Consider the following 8,757-nt stretch of genomic DNA (forward strand, 5'->3'; position numbering starts at 1 on the left):
CACATAAAGCATGGATGCTGAGAAACAGCATGCTATGAACACAAACATATTTGTGATTTTGGAGCTCTGAAAAATAATGCTTTATTACTTAAAAACAAAAAAATTAGCATTTTGATCACACATTATAAATACATGATAACATGATATGAGTTTTGATTCCCAATACTATATTTTTGTTAAAAAATATTTTTGTGATCTTTATGTGAAAATCAGAAGGTGCACAAGACATGGTGACAGTAAAAAAGAAAGAACTGTATTGTCACGGAGCTGGAAAGACTCTCTCATATAAGAAAAAGAAAATGACATTTCACATTCACCCGAGGCAATACATCAGCTAAATTCTTGGCATTCAAATGACTTACAGGAAATGAAACAATCCAACAGGTTAAACACTATTACTCTTGTCTGTGAAGGTTCTCAGTCATCCAGGTCATCGTAGTCTAAGGAGCTTGGAAAGAAAAGTGTCTGGACTTCTTTAAGTTTCTTGAATATGTTTCACCTCTCATCTGAGAAGCTTCTTCCGTTCTAGGGTCAAATGGTCCCAGATTTAAGCCCTGTGTGAGTGTCCCCCCCCCATGAGGGACAATGGACCCCCTAATGATCCTCTACCTAATCGCCTGAGCCAAGGTGTGAAAACAGGTGTTGGTCACAATCAGCCAAGGTTTCGGGTGAGCTCATTGTGAAACCTGGTACCACCCTATCATGTGATTTCCTGAGGTCAGATGGCCCAGGATGTGAGTGGGCGTTAAGGCGTCTGGGAGGGGATCTCAAAACTGGATTATAGATGGCAGACAGTTGGTGTCGTAAGCCACCGCCTCTGTTCAAAGATGGTCGCTCACAGTCGACATAAATGGCTTCTTTTACCCCTCTTTCAAACCATCTGTCTTCTTTGTCCAAAATGTGTACATTGGCATTCTCGAAAGAGTGACCTTTGTACTTTAGATGCAGATGGACAGCCGAGTCTTGTCCTGTGGAGGTGGCTCTTCTATGTTGTGCCATGCGTTTATGAAGTGGCTGTTTGGTCTCTCCAATGTAGATGTCTGGGCATTCCTCGCTACACTGTACAGTATACACTACATTATTAAGTTTGTGTTTAGGAGTTTTGTCTTTGGGATGAACCAGTTTCTGTCTGAGCGTGTTGCTGGGTCTGAAGTAAACTGGGATGTCGTGCTTGGAGAAAACCCTCCTGAGTTTTTCTGATACACCAGCTACATAGGGGATGACAATGTTGTTGCATTTGTTTTTCTTATCCTCCCTAGCTGGTGTCTGATCTTTATTTCTGTGCCTCTTTGCTGACTTGCTGAAAGCCCAATTAGGATGTTTTAAGTGCTTCCTTTACATGTGTGTGTTCCTTCTTTTCCCTTCAGCTTAGAGGAAACATTTTCTGCCCGGTTTTGTAGGGTCCTGATTACTCCAATTTTGTGTTCCAGAAGGTGGTGGGAGTCAAAGAGGAGGTACTGGTCCATGTGTGTGAGCTGCCGGTAAACTTCATTGTTGAGGTTTCCACTCTCTTCAATGCACACAAAACAGTCCAGGAAAGGCAACCAGTTGTCCTTTGTGTCTTCCCTGGTGAACTTGATGTTTTTATCCACAGTGTTAATGTGAGCAGTGAAGGATTTGACTTCTTCTGTTTTGATTTTGACCCAGGCGTTGTCTACATATCTGTACCAGTCGTTAGGTACTTTCCCTTTAAAAGAGCCAAGAGCCTTTCTTTCCACTTCCTCCATGTAAAGGTTGGCTACAATAGGTGACACCGGGGAGCCCATGGCACAGCCACTTTGCTATCAAAAACATTCACTCCTCAGAGAAGAACACACACCTGAGGACAGACAGGAAAAATGGGTGAAGAACTTTTCAGACCGGAATTTCACTAAACCTGAAGTAGACATACAAATACTTTGTTACTGTTTTTAAATTAGATGTTAGTGTTGTCAAAGTTAACATGTGATTAGGTAGAGGATCATTAGGGGGTCCATTGTCCCTCGTTGGGGGAATACTCCCACAGGGCTTAAATCTGGGACTCTCCTCCATTTGACCCTAGAACTGAAGAAACTTCTTGGATGAGAGGTGAAACGTCTTCAAGCAACTTAAAGAAGTATAGACGCTTTTCTTTCCAAGCTCCTTAGACCACCATTACGCTTGTTGACCTTCTGGCATCTCTCTCGCTCTCTCTTTTTTTTCCACATTATCATAGCTACAAAATTGAGAGGTAATTAATTTTATTGCATTCACCTTATCATGGTGAAGGGGTTTGAGTGTCCCAGGGATCCCAGGGGCTATGTATTTTGGGGCTTTTTATCCCCTAATATGGTCTCCCATGGTAAATTGGCCCTGGATGTAGGACCAGACAGAGAGATTCAAAAACCCCTGTGTGTGCAAGAACTAGGGAACAGCTACCCCTGCCAGGGTAATCCAGGGTTACTGGGGCCCCACCCTGGAGCCCACAAAGGGTGCCTGAGGGCAAGCATCTGGTGGCCAGGCCTTAGTCCATTGGGTCTGGCCGGGCACAGCCTGAAAAGGGGGCATGGGCCCATACTCCTCTAGGCCCACCATACACAGGGGAAACTGTAGGGGCCGGGTGCAATGTGTTTTGGGCGGTGGCCAGGGGTGGAGACCCTGGCATACCAATCCCCGGCTACCAAGACTAGCGAATTGGAATGTCACCTATCTGGTGGGGAAGGAGCCTGACTTGGTGTGTGAGGTTGAGAGGTATGGGCTAGATCTCTAATTCAATTCAATTCAATTCAATTCAATTTTATTTATATAGCACCAAATCACAACAATAGTCGCCTCAAGGTGCTTTATATTGTACAGTAGATCCTACAATAATAGATACAGAGGAAAAACCCAACAATCATATGACCCCCTATGAGCAAGCACTTTGGCATGGTAAATGGTAAATGGCCTGTATTTGTATAGCGCTTTACTTAGTCCCTAAGGACCCCAAAGCACTTTACACTACATTCAGTCATCCACACACTGGTGATGGCAAGCTACATTGTAGCCACAGCTGCCCTGGAGCGCACTGACAGAGACGAGGCTGCCCGACACTGGCGCGACCAGTAGGCAACGGGTGAAGTGTCTTGCCCAAGGACACAACGACTGTTGGAGCCGGGGCTTGAACCAGCAACCTTCCAATTGCAAGACGAACTGCCAACTCTTGAGCCACGATCAAGATCGTGGCAACAGTGGGAAGGAAAAACTCGCCTTTAACGGGAAGAGACCTCCGGCAGAACCAGGCTCAAGGAGAGGTGGCGACTGGTTAGGGTGAGAGAAGGAAAACAGGATAAAGACATGCTGTGGAAGAGAGACAGAGATTAATATCAGGTACGATTCAATGCAGAGAGGTGTATTAGCACATAGTGAGTGAGATAGGTGACTGGAAAGGAAAAACTCAATGCATCATGGGAGTCCCCCAGTAGCCTATGCCTATTGCAGCATACTCCCACCTCCGGTAAAGCTTTGGCAGCATTCCAAGGGAGACTGGGGGATATTAAGTCTGAATAGACCATGTTCAGCACCTCCATTGCTAAAGCTGCTGGATTGAGCTGCGGCTGCAAGGTGGTTGGTGCCTGCCATGGTGGTAATACCCGAACCAGATGTTGGACACCAGATTTTAAGGGAACCTTCAAGCTGAAGAAAGAGTCCTATCGGGCTTGGTTAGCCTGTGGGACTTCGGAGGCAGCCAATAATTACCAACAGGTCAAGTGGAACGCAGCTTAGGCAAAGGCTAAAGCAAAAACTCTGATATGGTCGGAGTTTGGAGAGTGTTGGGTTTGATTTTAATTTGGAATTAATAGAAACTTTAGTTTCTTACTGATTGAATAATTACTTAGAAACCTGCAGCTATACCAGTATAAAGAAATGTGCATGGGCAGCTGTAGACACGAAAACTTGCACCTGATGTCAGTCACAGCCACCTCTTAGCTCAGTGCCTACAAAACAAGCAGCTTCTCCCCACCAGTTTTAATCGGTTAGATATTGCACATTCTCATATAAAACTCTGAACTGCCAGGGGAGTTACATTCTTTTGGGAAGACTGAGTGCTCTGGATGTTGTAATGCTGTATTGGTTGACACGCCTCTGCAATGTTGTGAGGAGATCAGAAACGGTACCTTTGGATTGGCAGACCAGGGTGATGGTTCCCATATTTGAGGAGGGGGATGTTATAACTATGGGGGAATTACACTCTTCAGCCTCCCCGGGAAAGTCTATGCCAGCATGCTGGAAAGGAGAGTCTGTCTGTTAGTCAAACCTCAGATACCTTGGTATCTCAGGGTCTTGCTCACGAGTGAGGTGAGTGGGAGATTGACTTTCCCTTAGAGATAGGGTGAGGAGTTTGGCCATCCAGGACGGGCTCAGAGTAGAGCCGCTGCTCCTCCACATCTAAAGAAGCCAGTTGAGGTGGTTCGGGCATCTGACAAAGATGCCTCCTGGGCGCCTCCTGGGTGAGGTCTTCTGGGCATGTCCCACCGGGAGGAGGCCCCGGGGAAGACCCAGGACTGGAGAGATCATATCTCTCGGTTGGTCTCGGAATGCCTGGGTGTTCCCCTGGACAAGCTGGAGGAGGTGACCAGGGACTGAGAGGTCTGGGCTTCTCTGCTTAGGCTGCTGTCCCTGCTCCAGATAAGCAGAAGAAAATGGATGGATGGATGATCAACTTTAGCCTAAATACTACTTTAATACTTTAAATTATTTCAGCTTAAACCATTAAAATAATACATACACAAATAATAATAAGAATAATGTAATACTGAATATATATCAGTCTCTTTGTTTTAATAAATGCATCTGCTGAATAATAATAAAAACAGTATGTGTGTGTGGGCAGGTGTATACTCCATGTTTTCTTCTTATTTAGCATGAAAAGATTTACAATACATTCAAAAGCAGAAACCAACAGCAAAACAGAAAACGAAAGTTGTTTTAGGCAGGGAACAAACTTGCATTGACGCATTTTTTTCTCGAGCGCACATCAACCTATTATTTACATTTCAAGGTGTCCATCATCAAGAGCAGGTTCACAGTGATGTGTGACAGAAGAGAAGTTGTCAATCTTTTCTGCCATTTTACAGTCATCTTATTGTCAGGCATATTATTGGTTGTCTGATGAACCACTGGAAGTTTAGCCTTAAAGATGAACCTTGCTTCAGTTTTGCTGTATTTGGCTGAATCTCAGCTGACAGTATGGCTCTGCATGCTTCAGAGCCATCCTGGTACTTATATCAGCAGTAAAATCTCATTACACTGGCAGCCATATATGTCCATGGTAGAGCCAATGTCAAACATGGTCACACACTGATGTCTCTTTGGGCCTCATATTTAAAATTACAGTAAAAAGGTATAAAACTGTCATTTATCATTGAGTAACAAGGGAACAAGCCCCACCTGTCCATGAACCTGTTTTACTGTCCACTTATCCACATAATGTTGAGTCTGAAAATTGAGGAGTACGTATACAAATGGCCGTAATTACTGAACTTTTAATGTAATACTTTTTTAAAAATCCTTTGAATTAAAGCTGAAAGTCTGCACTGCAGGCAAAACAAGAGAAACTGTTTTTTTGTCCAACAAATTATGACCCTAACTGTAGATGAAGGCATGAAAAGACAATTACAAAATACATTTTTTGGTGTGGAGTCCAAATACATTGCCCTCTGAAAATTATGATAAAATAAAGCAATGGCAAAGTTTATACTAAGATTTTGTCATAAGCAGTGATAGAGAGGCAAGCCTTTGAACTTACTATGCTTTAGATCTAGATTAGATTAAGCTTTAGCCTTCAATACACTAGCTAGGGGCTCAACATTTGTTCTTTGGGAAACTGAGAGTGGAAAAAGAATTTATAGTATCTCAATCGGCTGCCCACTGCTTCACTGAGTGAATGGAGAGGGGAAATTCCCCCACGGGGATCAATAAAGTATACATTAATCCATTACTTTTTGTTGAAAGCTACAATGCAACTATATATTTATGCAAATCACAACATAAGTTCTGTAGAAAACTGATAATAACTCCAGAGAACAGATAGCTACGAAGCAATCCTCTTAAATTAATAAACTTTGTGCTGTGGTTAAAACCCTCTCTCTGAATATACCAAAACAGTATCATTAGGACTGAAAGTCACATGATAAATGCAAATGGAATCTGGACAGGCAAGAACAGTGCTTCATTTATCTGAAATCTCAGGCATTCAAGATGTTGGGAGTTTGAAGAAAACAGGAAGTTACTGTAAAAGGTGATGAATGACATCCTTACACAACAATACGCACTGTACTGCTACTAGACCATTCAGAAAGAAAACGAGTTTACATGTCAGTCAAGAATCTTTCTAGTTGTCTAGTTATCCCTTTATTGTTTGAATTACAAGACAATGAACAAAATAATGCAGATAACCAGAACATTGTGTGCTTTTGGATGAGGCCACATGACTGAACTCATATGCTAGCAGCTTACCAAGTGTTGGGTCTGCGCTTCCACAGGCCCCGCTAGTTTAGAAACTTATTCCTCATGAAGAAAGCAAGACAATCAGTGATTGATTGTTTGTACTTGCACAAGGGAGGCCCCACTTCGAATCCTATCACAAAATGACCCCGACTTAGGCCTCCGCTCGTTGCCTTTTATTGAAAACACAGTTACAACACACACAACAGTTTACACAAGTTGGGAAATCGCCACAGAAGAAACCTCTTTGGACCTCAGGACGTCCTGTGTTCAGGTCCTGTTTTCCTGTAAACCTGACCAAACAATCCAGCCAGATACAGACCCAGCCCTAGCCCTGTTCAGTGCCTTCTGTCGCTGCAGGGGGACCAACTAGAGCGCCACAAAGGAATGCTCCAGCACATTTCCAAGGAACAGAGCTTGCTGCTTCATGGAAATGAAAGGTATGTTACAGGCCCGCACACCCTTAACAACAACAACCTTTATTTGTCACATACACAGAGTACAACATGTAGTGAAAGTGTGAGTGCCTGTGTCTGAGCTGCGGACAGGCAGTAGATGTAACCGCATTGGGCTTGTTGTGTTGTTGTTTTTTGTTTTTTTGAGCATCTAGCCACCCATATGGAAAAGATAATTATCAATCTTATAAAGTTTGTATCTGTCTTGTGTGAAACTTGTATGATAAGCATATAAGAGTGAAAACAGACATAAGATCCCATGAAAAATTATATGATGAAACTTGTATGTTTTGGATACTTACTAAAAGAATGTATGAAAGTAATGAGAAAGTGGCCACTTTCATGAGTAAATCATATAAGCCTTATATGATTTACTCATGAAAGTGGCCACTTTCATGAGTAATCACATATAAGTTTTTACTATTTCTTTTCCATATGGGCAGGACCCTTACTGGACACCGAGTGGGAATCAAACTTGCGAATCCGGTTCCAAAGGTGTATAGTCTTACCACTACACTATCCAGCTCCTCTGTCTCTTAGTGCCGTCGTTGCCGCCAGCCGTCTTCCTCCATTGCCACCTACCCCAGAGAAGTTTGCAGGTGAGTTAGATCAGCGGTCCCCAACCCCCGGGCCTCGGACCGGTACCGGTCCGTGAGTCGTTTGGTACCGGGCCGCGAGAGTTGAGGCTCAGGTGTGAAATGTATGGTTTTCAGGGTTTTTATCGGTTTTCGGCGTTATTTTGTTATCGTTTTTATTGTTAACTCGGTTTTCCTGGGTCTTTTCATGTGAATAAATCTTCTTTTTTTTGGTACCGGTACTAGTTTTATTTTGTTGTATTTATCCGCGACACCGTAAAAATAATGTCGGGCATAAACCGGTCCGTGACGCAAAAAAGGTTGGGGACCGCTGAGTTAGATACAAGTGGAGGATTTCTTACCCAATTTCCACTTGTTTTTCACCAGCACAGCAAGCACTATTCATCCGACAGTGAAAAGATTTCCTTCATAGTGGAGCTACTGACTGGATGCCAATAAAATGAGCACAAGCGGTATTAAAAGCTCACCCTGACTAGTCATATGATGATTTTCTAACAAAATTCCACTGTTCTTGATAAAGCTTGTAACCCCACGCAGCAGCACACAAGATGTTTACTCTCAAGCAAGGTAAGAGGCGCATATCTGACTTCTCCATTGGTTTTTGGATTAGATTGGGAGACAGGGAAGGAGGAGAAAGCCCTTTGGGGGGCTTTTACTTCATAGCCTAACTCACGTCTTAAGTCGTGAGTTAACTGTCAAGAATTTACCTAGTTCTCTAATGTCCATGTGCATTAGAATGGATGACCACATGCATGAATATGGCAAACCAAACTACGGCTAACAGCAGCCTAGTGGGGGATTCTCATCGAGCGTTCGAGCCACTTCAAGGGAACGGAGTCCAGGAGGAAGCGAGCCAGCAGATGAAAAAGAGCCAGAGAGGGAGATTATGAAATGTTGCATTACAGACTCCCTGGCTGCTGGGATAATTTGTCCGTCCACTTCCCACTCAGTGTTGGCTTCCATATAGAGAAGAAAGACAAGCCTCTCAATCTCTGTATTGACTTTCAAGGGCTAAACAAGATCACTGTTAAAAACAAGTAGCCCCTGCTGCTGTTGTCTTCAGCCTTTGGTGAACACCGTGGGTCCTTGTAGTAACTCAAACTTGATTTACAGAACTCATAACATCTAGTCAGGATAAGGAAGGGGAGTGGAAAATGGACTTTAACACTCACCTCAGATATTTTGAGTACCTGGTCATGCCATTTGGACTCACTAACGCCCCTGCATCGTTTCAGGCTCTGGTCATGATGTCACAACTTGTA

This window comes from Maylandia zebra, linkage group LG6, assembly GCF_041146795.1.
Source record: "Maylandia zebra isolate NMK-2024a linkage group LG6, Mzebra_GT3a, whole genome shotgun sequence".
Lineage (NCBI taxonomy): Eukaryota > Metazoa > Chordata > Actinopteri > Cichliformes > Cichlidae > Maylandia > Maylandia zebra.